Source organism: Excalfactoria chinensis, chromosome 1 (genome assembly GCF_039878825.1).
Source record: "Excalfactoria chinensis isolate bCotChi1 chromosome 1, bCotChi1.hap2, whole genome shotgun sequence".
NCBI lineage: Eukaryota > Metazoa > Chordata > Aves > Galliformes > Phasianidae > Excalfactoria > Excalfactoria chinensis.
In genome coordinates this window covers 105,220,098-105,235,498 of record NC_092825.1, presented here as the reverse complement: position 1 = coordinate 105,235,498, position 15,401 = coordinate 105,220,098, and the positions used below count along the sequence as shown (strand labels likewise).

Below are 15,401 nucleotides of genomic sequence, written 5' to 3'. Positions count from 1 at the left end.
TTTCTTTTAGGGTATGTCTGTCTGAAATTCTGCCCTTCTGCCAGCAAGAATGCTGGATTCTTAGTCCCATGCCACTACTATTAATACAGACAAATAATGCAGCATGTCTTAATTTTGTGTAAAGTAAAATTGTACATGATTCTAATAACTAACTCTCGTGTTAAAAGACTTATCTAACAAAAATGAAAGGCACTCATGTTCCCTCTGCTCAATAGGAATGGAGTAGGTGTAAAGTCTGAAAGAGAATGAGACAGGCAATTTAACTAATAAATTCTGACATGTTGCTTTTGACCTCCAGGTAAATCTGATAAATTGCCCCTGTAACTGTATTGAGGAATCCATCCTTGAACACATCTTAACCACTTACCTGTTTGGGTCACAACAAGTATTAGACTTTGCATGGAGTGTATGTGTTGCTATACTTTTGAAATATTTTGCATTTGCACTAAATAAGAATTTCTGCAGTACCGTAGAAAAGAACTCCAAGGAATCTGTGATTTACCATTAACGTTCTGGGTACAAGGGGAATGGATATGCTCTGCTGAGAGAAACTTTGCTTGAGTCAGGAGGGAAAGTAGACGACAGCATCTCAGAGTAACCCCTCCCCCATGTAGATATGATATCAGTTTCCAAATAATACAGCATTTTTTAATGGTGATGCTTCAGCCTGGAATTTCAGCAGGAATGCTGTTGTCCCCCCATATGCACGATCTGTATAGATGTTCAAATATTCTGGATGGAAATGACATAAATATCATCAGAGTTGATGGAAAAGTACCTTCAGTAAAGCTTTTCATGCGTGTTGAATTCTCCTATTGCAGAACTTTCCTTTGTGCATTAAAAACCTGTCATCCTTCATCTACCGATAGAATAATAGCATGCTTCCATTCTGCAGTCTATGATGAGAATGTAGAATGAGACATTCTGAAGTGTGTCAATGAAGAAACTCATCAATTTAGATTGCTGGGAGAGAGGCACGTTTAGTTGAGTAGAACAGCTCTGTTTTGAATGGAGGACAAGTCTTCAGTAGGCGAGAAAATTATTTGACTGTTAACTATATTGACAATGACTGTGATGCTTGCCATTTCAGAAGTACTGCGTTGTTTGCAGAACCATAAAAGTAATAGAATTCCTTCATATATCCATTTGATTGCTTTTAAGTTGCATAGAAAAGGTAAAAACAACACGCACTCCACTTTTAGTTTGTAGATTCCTGCTGAAACATAAGTAGATGTTGTGTCTCAATAACGAATAGCATTTCTTTTCTTTGGAAATAAATATTTTTACATTCTTTAAGAGAAAAAAGAAAAAAGATTCTTTAGATTCAGACACAAATAACTCTCCTGAACTGAAATTTCAGCTCTGATTTTTGTAATCCTTTTTCAAGCATAAATGTGATAAAAGTGTCTTGCTGCTGCATTTGGTGCAGCGTTACCTTGGTAATATTTCAGCCCCTTGTTTGCTTCCTTTTTTCAGAGTGATACAGACCTCAAAATCTCTCTCCTGTGGAGACAGGGGAGGAGTGATAGAAGTGCAAGTGGATGTAGTGCATATAGATGGAGAAAGTTACGGGTGGGAAAGTTTGGAGATGCAGAGCTTGGATTCTCTTAAAGAGTCTGAGTAATGTGATGCTAATAAGTCTTCCATTTGAAGAAAAGGCAAATCACATGAAATGCTCTTTAGAGCTGCTTGATTGTGACCATACTGTCTGTGATGCAACCTCAGAAGGATGGATGTTTAGTGAATAAATGGAAATCCGTTCTTGCATTGGCTCAGCAAATCTCTTGTGCCTTCTCACCTTCTTGTAGTGTACCTGTTGATCAGTGCTGAAACCACTGAGTCTTCATGTTCTTTGTGCTGTTCCTTGACATCTAAGTGTTCTAAGCACTGTGGGGTTTCAAGTGCTGAAAAATGCTAATAGAAAGCAAAAAAACTTTAGAGTTCAGATTGCTTCAAGTGGAAGTATTTCTAAATTTATGTTGAGAAGAGGCTACTTAGAGAACGTGATCACCTGTTCTTATGTAGCTTGAAAAGATGCACTAAGTGGATAGGGACTTGCTGGTATTGAGAAGAATTTGGGAAAATATTAGCCTGTTTCCCATATCCACTTTTCTGGGTTACAGTGTAATATCAGTTAATTTTGTACAAGTGATTTGTCCTGCTGTGTTTTGTTGTTGTTTTTTTATTATTATTATTATTTATTTTTATTTTTTTTAATTTATTTTTCTTTTTTACTCATTCACTGCAAGAATGGGATTGATGAGTCAAAATGGGCCTGGGTTGGAAGGGACCTCAAGGATCAAGTTCCAACTTGATGCAGGACTGCCAACGTCCATATCTAATACAAGACCAGGCTGCTCAGGGCCCCATTCAACCTGGCCTTGAACACTTCCAGGGATGAGAGATGTAACATCTCAGATATGATAGAAGTAGCAGGCAGTTGAGAACTTCCACTTTTTTTTTTCTTCCTAAGCCTGGTGTTTATTCTGCTAGGCTGGAAGGTTTAAATTTTATCTGATTAAATTTTATCTGATAAAATCAGACAAAAGAAATGTTCCTGGTTTCCTTACTCATTCAGTCATCTTTGCTTAGCTTTACTGCTAGAGTTTTTTCTTTCTCCGTAGGCCCATCATTAAGGAATTATTCTAGCTGCTTCTTTCTGAAATATCAGGCTCATCAGAAAGATAAGAATATCATTATTATTAGACATCATAACTACATAGATGCTGTGTAACGTGTGTTTTGTTTGTGAGTTATGTGATTGTTGTTTTGATTTGAGGATTTTTCTTCTTTTTCTTCTCCCTGCCAGTGAAATTGGGATCCATTTCTTTTATTGATCTTTTGGGCTCTGGTTCTTGGGACCAGACAAAGATCTGTTTCCAACTTTGTGAACTCTTAATGAAACTAAGAAAGCTGGAAAAAGTATTCCAGTCCTGGTAAGCAGTGTAGAAGGAGTAGATAAATCAAGCAGCATCTGATAAATGTTTAAAAGAAAATAGGTGTTTGTTGGGGGATGGTGTTCAGTCATCTATGCAATTGACTTGATTGTTATTTTTGGAATGAGGAACATAAACTGATTGTCGCTTGCTATTACTATTTTCATTATAACTGAGGGATAGAAATCTATAATGGTTGCAGAGAAAGAGGAATCTCTTTCAACAGAACTGGTGCTGATGGTGGTGTTTTATATTCTTTTGTTAACTGAGCTGCAGGAAACTTGGCTTATTGCAGCTTCTGGTTTCGTTGAAAGTTGCATCAGTTTTGCATAATGCTGCAGACTTTCAGTGTTCTAATGATTTCAAAGCGCACGTTGACAAATTCAGGGAAGAAAAATCCATTAAGAGCAATCAAATACTAAGACATTTTATTTGGCTTTAGAGTCCTCTGAACCACAAATCGCTGGAGGTTGGGAAATGTATTCGTGGGAGGGGAAGACTTAAAATAATTGTTGAAAATAAATGAAGTTACTCTGAACCATAACTTCCACAGCAACTCTTTAGAAGTTTGTATTACTCTATTTTTTTTTAAGGTTCCCATCACTCCCTACCTACACAGGACTTTGAGTTACGTTTCCATTTGGTGACGTACTATTTCCATTTTGGAAAACAAGGATGATTTTCTGTTGAAATACAATCATTGAATGTTGTCTAGAGCAAATGACTCTGTGGAGCTGTATAAGGATGTCAGCACACTTTATCCTGTTCTGTCTCTGAAATCCATAAAAATATAATAACATAAGTGAAATCATCCATCTAGTTCATAATGGAGCATTATAACTCTGTCTCAGTTCTGTTTCTGATTTCAGAATTTAGGCAAACAGAGCCCTCTGTCTGGAACTTACAATAAAATTTGGAAGAAAAGCTCAAAGTAGGTACTTCGACTTTGCTGTTCTCAGGCAGGGACCTTTAAGATCGACTAGTTCTAACCTCCCTGCTGTAGACCTGGACATCTCCCAGTAGAACTTACACAGAAGCCCATCCAGCCTGGCCTTGAGTGTTCCCAGGAAGGGGGCATCCACAACCTCACTGGGCAACCTGTTCCAGTGTCTCACCACCCTCACAGTAAAAAAATGTCTTCCTATTATCTAGTCTGGATCTACCTTCTTCCAGTTTAAAACCATCTCCCGTTATCCTGCTGCAATGTGCCCTCATAAAAAAATTCCTCCCCAGCTTTCCTGCAGGACCCCTTCAGGTACTGGAAGGCTGCTGCCAGGATCCCCAGGGGCTTCTCTAGTCCAGGCTGAATAGTCCCCTTTATGTGCATAGATGTTAAAAGCTTTCCTTGATCATGATGGCTATAACACTTGCTTTTATAGAAAGAGAGCATTCAGATACTTCTTGCTGGAGAATACTTCTGAGCTAGGCTTAGAGTGAAGAGGAGACTGAAGCAAAGATGATTAATGTCATTTCTGAGTTCAAGACAAATCTGGATACAAGATGCTACAAGAAGACAAGTAGTTTTGAAATGAGAATGAACATCACAAGCTGCTTTGGGGAAGTAATGCAAAATAAAAGTGTCTAAAGAAAGACAGTTGATATTTTAGATGATTTTTTTTTTACTTGTATTGTGTGCTTTTACTAATTCTGGTATTTGACATAGTCATGCAAATTCAGATTCATGTGGTATCTTTTTATGTTCACTGTTAACTAACCTCTTTAAACATTGATTTTTGTCTTTTCTTTGGATTTTAGTTCTTGCCTTTTCTTCTTTTTTTTTTTCCTCCCAGTCTCACAGCATATACATGCAAACTAAGAGATGGGTGTGTGTCTTCAGATGTTCTTGTCTCCAGTTCAGGGTTCAGGTACCAGGAATGACTTTGTTTTGTTCTTTGGCTGGAACACAGTGAATCACCAAGGTATTGGAGTGTTTTCTTGCTCCTTGTCGTGGTAACTCATCTGTTTTGGCTGTTGAGAAAATGTAGTTGACAGTTTTCCAATTATTTGGAAGAATATGACCTTCCATGTTGACAGAGGATTACTTTGTGGTAAGTGGAACAAAGATTCCTGTCTCTGTACTGTGTCAGTCGAATGTGAGATGAGCAGCAATTTGCTGGACTGAGTTGCTCAACTACTCTAAATCCAGAAGCATAGTTCTACTCCTGAGTCAATATTAGTTAGACATTGCATTTTGAAAGGACGATTGGCCATATTTGCCAACATGGGACTCTGAATGAAGTTGAGTTAAACAAAATACTCATAAAACTGAGTTGTACTGAATTATTAGTGTAGTAACTCCCACTTCACTGCAATGAAATTAAATGAAGCAAATGTCTTGCTTTATTCCATCCACCCTATGCATGCCGCATAGACAGCAGGATTCTCTAATTGAAGGAGTTGAGGTGGACAAGGGAGACTGCAGCCATTTGCTAGGCTGAGATGGTCTTTGTTTTAGTGAACATGTTTTCTGAGTACACATTTTGAAGACTTTTCAGTCTTGTTTTGTTTAGGCAATCAAGAAGTAACCCACCTCTCACTGAATGTCTCTGTTAACCCGAATAACTGGTTTCTAACCTCTCTGTTGCTGCACATGGAAATACATGTGCAACGCTGCCTGTGCTCTGCTCTCCAGGCCAAATTCACAGCAAAGCTTTTTCCTCCAACTTCAAACACGTAGCCAAGGCTTCTGGCATAAAGAATTCTGTGATTCTGTAAAGACATCAGATTAGATCACCACAGTAACACCTTATCAACACAAGTTCCAAAAAATGCACCTGTTTTGTATACCAACTTTGTGAAAATATTCATGTTTAGACAGAAGTGCTGTCTTAAACTGAACATAGAAATGCGCAGCTACTGTATCTGTGTAAAGATCTTTTCACCAGTAGCAGACTTGATCTGCTACCAGCAGCTGAGACCTGGTTATTAACTCAAATTTTGTGTTTTATAAAGACAAAAAGAGATGAAGTTATGCTTACAAGTGTTCATGGGAGTTGTCATCTAGAAGAAGAAACTGAAGAGTTAGAGCAGCCTATCACCAACACTGAGTTGAGACCTTGCAGCTTGAAAAAGGAATGGTTTTGTTATAGTTTTGTAGCACTGCTGATTTAGAACCAGTCCCTGTCTAGCATTATTTCTCACATCTTTGCCAGCGCTGCCTTTTCTAGAGTGCTATAGCCACTGGCTGCCAGAAATGATCTGAGTTATTAATATTCAGATAAATCAGGATTATTTTTAACTGGATCTGTTTCCCAGTCAAGTTCAATGTCTAGTTTCTCCTCACAACTGCAGACGTGCAAGTGAAAAAGTGGAATGCAACTGAAGCGTGTAGCTCTTCGAGCCTTTACTAGTACAACGAAAACGTCTATGAAACTTATAGTGAATTTTTGGAAAAAGAGAGTGAAATCCTATTTTATGCAGTCATGGAGAAGTGAAATGTCAGAGAAATCAAATTCTGTTGATCAGTACAAGATGAATGAAAAACAAGAAATAGTATTGCAGGTGGCCTGTCATCCTTTTCCATGCAGGTCTTTAACCTTTGATATGCATACACAAATATGTAATTTCTTCTTTATAACTGTAGAGGGCAGAGCCAATGTAATTGAAGTAATATTATGATGTTTATTAAAAGCTCAACAATATTTAAACAAAACTTAGGAGTATATCCTACCATACTATGAAAAAAATATATAAATAAAAAGCATTAGAGGAGCAACAGGGTCCCCATGCAGTTGGTTAGCAGAAGTCTGAAGGAAGAGTATGGAAAAATGTGAAGGTCAGCACATTTGTAAGAGTACTCTCTACTTTCCATTTGCATGCTACTGCCAGGAATCCAAGTCTTTGACATATTGAAGTTGCTTCCAGCAGGACTCCAAGGGCAGCTTTCCCTGCTGCTCAAGTCCTCATGGAACTTGCAGTCTGAGCCACGTAGATCACTTGGCTCAGCAGAGAACATGTGTGGGCATGGGGCCACTGCTTTTTAGGGAAACCTTACTAGGAATGCAAGATTTTGCAGCTTAGATTATGTTCTGTAGTCACAGGGTCTGTCAGCCACCCGCTCAAAGCAAAATAACAGTTCTTTTATGTTCCAACTATGTGAATTTGTTTATTTCTGTGCTGAAAAAAAAAAGCTGAAGTTTTGACACTATGGTCCCTAATAGTTGATCCTGACGCTACTCAGAATATACTAAGTTCCCTGGAGAACACATACTGTATAAAATATGCCACTCAGGCTCTTATGCATAAATAACTAAAGGCCTTTGGGAGCCAACAGGCTCACTGTATTTGGAATTGTTGTAGGAGTTGAAAATGACCTCTAGAGAGATGAAGGGGTACTCCATACCCCTTGCTAAGACAGGTTCCCTACAGTAGGTTACACAGGAAAGAGTCCAGACAGGTTTTGAGTATCTTCAGAGAAGGAGCCTCCACAACCTCTCTGGGCAGCCTGTTGCAGTGCTATGCCATCCTGAAAATGAAGTTAATTTTCATGTTTTTTTGGAACTTTCCATATTTCAATTTGCGTCCCTCGTTCTATTGCTGGATGCTGTTGAAAAGAACTTAAGCAGTTCTGAAGTGTTTGGGCAGAAGCAGGGAGGGTTCAAATGAGGTTTTCATAGACATGAAAAAAGAGAGCTGCCTACCAACAGGTTCTCCAAATTCCCAGCATCTGCAAAAAGACAAAAATCCCTGCAAGTAGTATATTACAAATGTATGGTATTAACTTCAGTTTATTCAGAGTCTTCAAGAAATTCTCTGGTACCTTGAAAGTGATTAAATTTATAAAGGATTTCTAAAATATAGCTAGATAAATTGTACTTGCTAAGGCTGTTTCTTAAGCGATAATCACAACAATCTAAAACTGCTAAAGGTCCTGTGCCTGCAGCTCAGCAGTGTGAAAACAATTAATATATAGAAGTCACTACTCCCATGAAAAATATATTCTGGCACTTGTAACAGATGCATTAGTTTAATATCTTAGTAAATAACCACAATCTTGACTGTAAAGTTTTTGTCTTTTCAGAATAAGTATTGCCAAGAAAAACAACAGTCAGTACCTGGAGAAGAAAACTGACAAATACATCTTCCTTAATTCACATATACGTATATCAGCATTTTAGGCAGGCAACCACAGAGGGTTTTAAAAAATTCAAGAAGTTACTACTGTTTAGCATTAGTATGAGCTTTTAACTAATTTTAAATCATCAGGAGTTACTCATGGCATAGTAAACTCAACTGCAAAGTTATAGCAGTACTTAACATATATATTGTATAATACATTAGTAATAGCACTACTGTAAAAGTAGTCTAAGTATATTAAGTAAACTCAGGGTAGCTCAGAGGTTCCTGTCTTTTTTGGCCATTCCTTAATATCTCTAGCTGCTCTCTCGCCAATTAGAAAACTGCTCCATATGTACTTGATACATGAGAAATATGACAGATTAAGCACTTGATCACAAATAATGAAACCTCATTTTCATGAATCAGTAAGTCTTCAAAACATTTGATGAAATAGAAGGAGCCGTGGAATGCTGTGTTCTTCATTTGCCTTTTTTTTTTTCTATCCTGTTCCAGCAAAAGTAGGAGTCCCACTGAGTTTACAAGATACACCATTATTTCCCTGTCACTTTCTTACTACAGGAGATTCACTATCATGAATCACAAGGGAAAAAAAGCCTTAAAATCATTAATTATACAGCTGCTCTACCTGAGACACTCCACATAAAATGGGAGTGGACAAGCTGAATGTAGTGAGGCAGGAGTGACTACAAAGTGATACAAATGCACACAATGAGACAGCTGAAAAAACAACAAAGGAAAACAGCCATAAAAACTAAATGGCAAAACTGTCTATAGTGTCTACTGTTGTCTTGAATCTTTCCTCATGCCATGCTGGGCAGTAACTGCAACAGAGCTGAATACGGAATTCTGTTTAATGGAGCATTTAACATTGAATTTTTAACCAAATTTCCTAAGAATACAGTTTTTACCCATTTTTCATCTTTTTTTAATTTTTCCCTGGCTGAATAGGTCTTGAACCTGTTAGCCACCATCAGATCAATTTCATAGAAAGTAATGTGTCTCAAAGCTTAAAACCTCAAGGAATATCACAGAAAATATTTGCTGGAGAAGAGTCTTCAGATCAAGGTGTATCGCAGAAAGCAGACAGTAGTAAATCATCTTCTCTTCTGTTCAGAAGAGAGATTTAACCCATCAGTGCAACTATAAAGCAAGCTTTTGCTCATCTTGCCTGGCAAAGATGTCAGTGGGGACACGAAGTCATCATTCAGGATGCTCCCCCAGGAAAACCAGAGGAATTCCAGTTTGTATGTAAGCACACAAAGTGGGAGAAAGAAGGACAGAAGGAACCAATGGACAGCAGGCAGAAGCTTGTCATTTCCACAGGCTTCATTACCGTTAGTTGAAAACAGTTTGTTCTGTAAGCTGCAAACTGAACAGAATCCTACGTTTGGAACAAAATGCTGAATATCAGCCTTGGGCAAAAAAATCATACTGCTTGCTTCAACTCTTGAGTTGTTTTGTTTTTTCTTACGTGAGTCACTAACATTTAAAAATGGGATAGCTTGACTGGATAGCATATTTTGGATATATGGCTTATGTGTCTATTTAATATTTGTATTTATTCTAAATATACAAAATATTAAAATGTAATTTTTAAGGTCATTATTTAAAGCAGAGAAATATGAGATCATTGATTAATGGTTGCTAGTTAGATATCAACTATTACTGCAAAAGATTTTCTAATTAAGACAGAAGTTGGTTTACTTGTAATCGCTAATTGGGATTCTAATTGGTGATTTGCTGTTTTATTTGTTAGAATGTACAAATACTTAAAATAGGATACAACAGACGAGCCAGCAGGCCCACATGACAGGCAGCTGGGGGAGCAGACAAGATGGCCAGCAGCCAAGAGCAAAGCAAAGCAGCTGGGCAGCCCACCAACCATTCCCACAGAATACTTCATTTCCATCAAATCATCATTTTTCAACAGAAGACCATACCTCAGTAAATTTTCAGCCCACTCAGTGAATATATATATAGTTGCGAGTTTAAAGAGCCTTCAATTTCTAAGACAAAACAAAGAAAATACAAGCAAGGCAAATGGTGGGACACCTCTTTCCCTCTCTGTTGTCTCTCTTCACTATTCATTGGTGCTCTTTATTCATTTATTCTACAACTCAATCTTCTTCCCCTGGCTAATTCCTCTTTTTACTATTACATCACTGTTTCTGTACCTGATATTGCATATTATTTCTGTCAGTGGTTTAACTTCTGAAAAATCAACTCTGAACTGCCTCCAGAAACATCACAGCTGTACTGAAGCAAGAACCTGAACGTTTTTAAATCTATGAGTCTCTACTTAATTCTGGCTATTACTGTATCTTAAATGGGAAAGTTATAAGAAACCTCTCAATGTTGTTATCTTTAAAATCTTTTCCTCTGGGGCACTTTATTGCTAAACTTGATTACTTACACAGCTAGCCAGTAGCCTGAAGGAGAAGAAAGAGAGGAATAAAGAAGACAGCCGATTCACCTATTTTATGTTATGGAGATTTTCTCCTCCTCTGTGTTAATATGACATCCTTTTATATGACTCTAGGGAGCACTTATTTAAAGGTACCTTGCAAAGTTGAGTTCTGCAAATTAATTTTAAACTACAACAGCTTCTCCTTGGTGTGAGTGGATACCCTTTTATTCTTGTACTAAAAGTTTGCAGAATTCCTTTTTACATCGTACATGTTGATTCATCCTCCTTCCTTTCTCCTCTGCAAATAGTTCTCATACACTTCTATCATTTATCTGAAATTTCATTCGCTGTTCTATGTTTAAGAACAGGATGATTAGCAAAATGTCAAGTTGATCTATACTTACCTTTCATATAATAGCATATTTTTCAGTATAGTCCTCTGTATTCTTTGTTAAATTGTTTTAGGGCTTTTTGTGTTGTTTTTGTGTTGTTGTTTTTTTTTGGTGTCTGAATTTTCTTTCTGTATTGTTGACTTCTTTTGCTACTCCCATTGACTTCTCAAACATCATCAACTATGCATACATGAGATGCTGTAGACAGATAACTTTAAATAATGCTTCCGCTTAAAAAGCTCAAAGTACTGCATGAAATTTCACCTGTAATCAAAATGTTTTTTTTTTAAGTACTTATAAATTTCCGGCATTCAACATCTAAAATTAATCTTCTATTTTGGAATATATTTATTTACTTTCACTTCATATTCATTAAAAATGAATGAAAATTTAATACTAGCCCCACATTTACATTTTTTCCGTAAGACGCTAATGTAAGCAATTAGATTGAATTTTCTAGATCTGTGTGGTTTTTTCCCCTAACAACATAAGAAATAACAATTTCTCGTTATTTTAGAGAACTACTTACACCTATATTTTGTATCTGTTATTCCTCTCTAATGTAACCTGCATCTGATGACCTCTTATTTAAAGTAAGATTTTCAAGAAGGACTGTTTTTTTTTCTAATGCTGTCTTAGGATGGACTCATCTACAACAATAGAGTTCCCATAAAATGCATTATTTAATCACAGATATAAAAAAAAAATAAAGTAAATTTTCTTTGCTGTGAGGGTGGTAAAAGATTGGAACATCTTCCTAGAGAGGTGGTTGATTTTCCATTCTTGCCAGTGCTCAAGAGGCATCTGTACAATGCCCCCAGTAATATGCTTTAACTTCTGGTTAGTGCTGAAGTGGTCAGGCTGCTGAACTCAGTGATCTTTGATAGTCTCTTCCAACTGAACTGTTCTGTAAAATAAAGTCCACTCCTTGGAGACAGACAATAGACACTGGAAAGCCTGCTCTTACCGGCAGGGAGGATCACAGCCAGGTCTCTCCCAGATTAATTTATGCCATGGTGGAGAGAACAAGAGCTCATTTTCTGGAATGTCACTCTGGATTGACACTGTTAAGCGAAGAAGCTTTGTGGAACGCATCCTCTTTTTGACGTGCTTTTTGGCATTGCGTTCAATCATTTTCTTCAACAAAAATATCTGCAGAAATTCTGCTTTAGGAAGCCCATGCTATATTTCATTGTTTAATATGGTAATTAAATAACTGATTTGGTATCAGCCGGTAGATATATTCATCTTCTCAAATTCTCTTATGATTTCACTGAATGATAGTTATGCAGTGCAATCATTTTAAAACCTGCTTAGTGCCTTCATTTGAGATTGGCCTCCAATCAATAGATTTTTCAGGTCAGAAATTCAGTTACATAAAATGGTACAAAAGATAACTTTTTGTCTCCTGAGTTACCTGTCGGTAAAATACATGCTGGTAAGCATAACTGAAATTTTGCCCAGCGTAAAAGAGTACTTGTAAGTAGCAAAATCCACAATATAAACCCTACTGTCTGTTTTAACTACATAAGCTTATAGAAATGGAAAGAGATATTTGAGCCATCTAGTGGTTGGTATGAAACATTTTAACATTCTAAATAGGTTGTCGAAAATGCAAATGACACCAAGTTGGAAACTGCATTTCTCATTTGTATGATTCTTAGTGGCATAGCTGTAGAACGAAAGAGACTGACATTCAGCTTCATATTTGAGGTACAGGCTGTTTCAGTTTGCAACTTCCTTGCAGGTTTATGTGAAGGCAGAGATCTGATAACATAAAAATTACATTTAGGTGTAGAAAGATGAAGAATGAATTTCAGAATGAGATCTTAGGAATTGTGAAGGTTCTGAGGAACTTGAAAATTATCTTATTACAATCTTTTCTGTATTTTCTGTTTCTCTATGGAAAAATGTTTGGAGGAATAAAGTATTGGTCTGTATTCTCCATCAGCAGCTATTTATAGTAAGGTCTTGAATAACAAGGATTAAATTAAATTTAAAAAGTTTACTGAAAAACATGGAATAGATGCATTTTGTAGTATACTTCTATTCAAAAGCAAGAAACAGAGTCAACTGGAAACAGATTTCTTAAGTCAGAGTATGCAGACTCACAGAATCTTACAATGCCAAGAAAAAGTGCATTTTTAGATGAAAATTTCATGTTGCAATGCAAACTTCATGATCTTTCTTGGTGCTTATAGGTGTTAAACTGTTCTAGCCTTTGATATTGGCTGCTACCAATTAGAACATCAGGCATGTTGAGCCTGATGGTATTCTGCAATAGAGGCAGAAAGGTTAGTTACTGAAGTTATGAACTTCGTATGTAACTCACCTTGAATGATTGGTGGGAAGCTACAGCTTATAATGAGCCACTGTATTATCTTCTAGTCCTTGTGAAAGCCCTGTCCAGCTTCAAGACCAGATTAAAAGGTATTTTTTAATTATTAGGGCAAACCTAATAAATAATGAACATGCAGTGCTTATGGTGTTATTATTCAGTTAGAGCTATAGTATTTCAGAACAGATGAATGTAGTTCATGCTGACTTTTCAGAATTTGCATCTTTACATTCACAGTAAATTATTACAGAGTCTTAAATCTTGCCTTATTTTATATTGAGAAGACAGTGGTAGCTCGGCATGCTTATAAGGTCTGTTTCAAATGCTTTGTAAGGCCAAATGAAAACAAGAATGGGAAAAATTAGAAAAGCAGCCATGGAGCAAGGGACAGGGCAGTAATAGTGGATTTTTGTTTTACTGGGGTAGAAACAACCTGAAAGCCTTATGTAAATTTGATATGTTAGTACATTTAGACAAATCTCCTGTATTTTGGTCTTGTCATACACTTCCAATGCTGAGTATTATTAGCCCTTTGAATCAAAATAACAAGTACATCAATATTCTGAGTGTGTAACTCACCTGTATTGTGAACTCTAATAGATATCAGAAGAGGAAATTAAATTCTTCGAAGACTGAAGAAGTGTTAGTTATCTGGCATATTTTTTTGTAGTTGTGATGAATTTTGCAGTTGTGATGCAGTAGTGATTAGGGATTTTTAAATTATTCTTCTTCTCAGTTGGTATGGTGATCTGCTCTTGAATCACAGTTGTTGCATCTGCAAATAACATTGTACTGTTTTGTTAACTTCTGTTCTGCAAAGAAGCTTGAGCTGAACAGAGTGAAGGTTGCTAGGAGTATGATGTATTTTGCAGGTTTCCAAGTTGCACGTGTGAAAATTTCTCTTTATTTTCCTACTTTGTCTTCTAGACCAAGACATGATGTATGTTCAGGTTTTGAGCTTTTCTTTATTCCTAGTCTGTTGTTTCCAGAACGCATTTGGATAACTGGAAATACATGGGGTGTGGAATTTAAGATCTGTGTGTTCGTGATGTCCCTAATGTGCATTTATTCACTGGAAAAGGAGTGTGGTTTTATGGTAATATTAGAGTGTCATCTTTTATTGTTTGTGTGCTTTCCACTTCCTTTGTACAATGCTCTGATAGTCGGAGTATCTTGTCATTCCAAAACATTTTCTTGGAATCTGTCCATTGCTAAAGCTGTGATCCAACTGTATTCATGAAAGGATCTTTGGCGTTTCCCATGTTTGTAATTTGCATTTAGAATATACGAATGAGATATACTGAAATCATAATGCTAGGTTCTGTTTCTGATGAATGGTTGCTCTTCAAATTAGGTTTTGGTTACCGCTTATTTTCTAGGAGAAAATTGGTTATGTCTTACGTATTTCAGTTTGGATTAATGCATGGCTCAGGTTCTTTTACTGACATTCCATAGAAATTGAATTGTTGAAGAAGTGAATGGGAGCGGAATAGGGATTATCTTGAAGAAGAGTCTTCGACAGTAGAAATTTCATCTGTGTTCATGTGTCAGAGCCCTTTCATTTTGTTTGTATTCATGGTGTCTCAAAAATGGCAATATACAGAAGAAAAACCTGAACTTGTGTCATAGGCAGCATATACGCTTTCTTATGTAAATAATAGAATAGTTGCTAAACAGAACAGATATACTGTGGCATAACATTTTATCAAGAGAAAAAGCAGTTTGTTTATTTTTCCATATTTTAAGAAATATGTAATAATTATTTGTAAACATTCATTGAACTCCTTAATAATGTCACTTTCAAAACAAAACAATCAAAAAAAAAAAAGGTGGAAAATGAGTTTTTGGTGTAAGAGTGGTACTTTTTTTTTTTTTCTTCTTCTTTTTACTTCAAAATAAGAAAATAAAACATAGAAATTTATTTAATGATGGAGAAACACAGCTGCCCTTGATTTGAAGCGGATGGTCTGTGTTTTTCGTATAGATAAAAAGCAGAAGTTCCTTGAGCATGTTTTCAGCTTCTTTTAACTCAGCTTCTACTTTTGATGGTGAAATTCAAGTGTGCATCTTTGTTTATTTTTACATGACTGTAAATTACTGTAACTGTGGCATACTCTTAGGTTATAAAACATTTTTGTTGTATTAAATTGCCAGAACATCATTTGCTTCCCTGCTGTTCTGCAAATAGAACAAAGCACATTAGTTTCTCTTGATGTAAAAGTACTTGCATATTATTGTTGTCAGTGCTC

At 36.5% G+C, this 15,401-nt stretch overlaps 1 protein-coding gene across 15 annotated transcripts in view; it reads left to right on the top strand.

Moving 5' to 3' along the window:
- The window catches only part of KDM6A (lysine demethylase 6A), a 143,426-nt gene that overhangs the window by 50,248 nt on the left and 77,777 nt on the right, over positions 1 to 15,401 (top strand). The window lies entirely within an intron of this gene.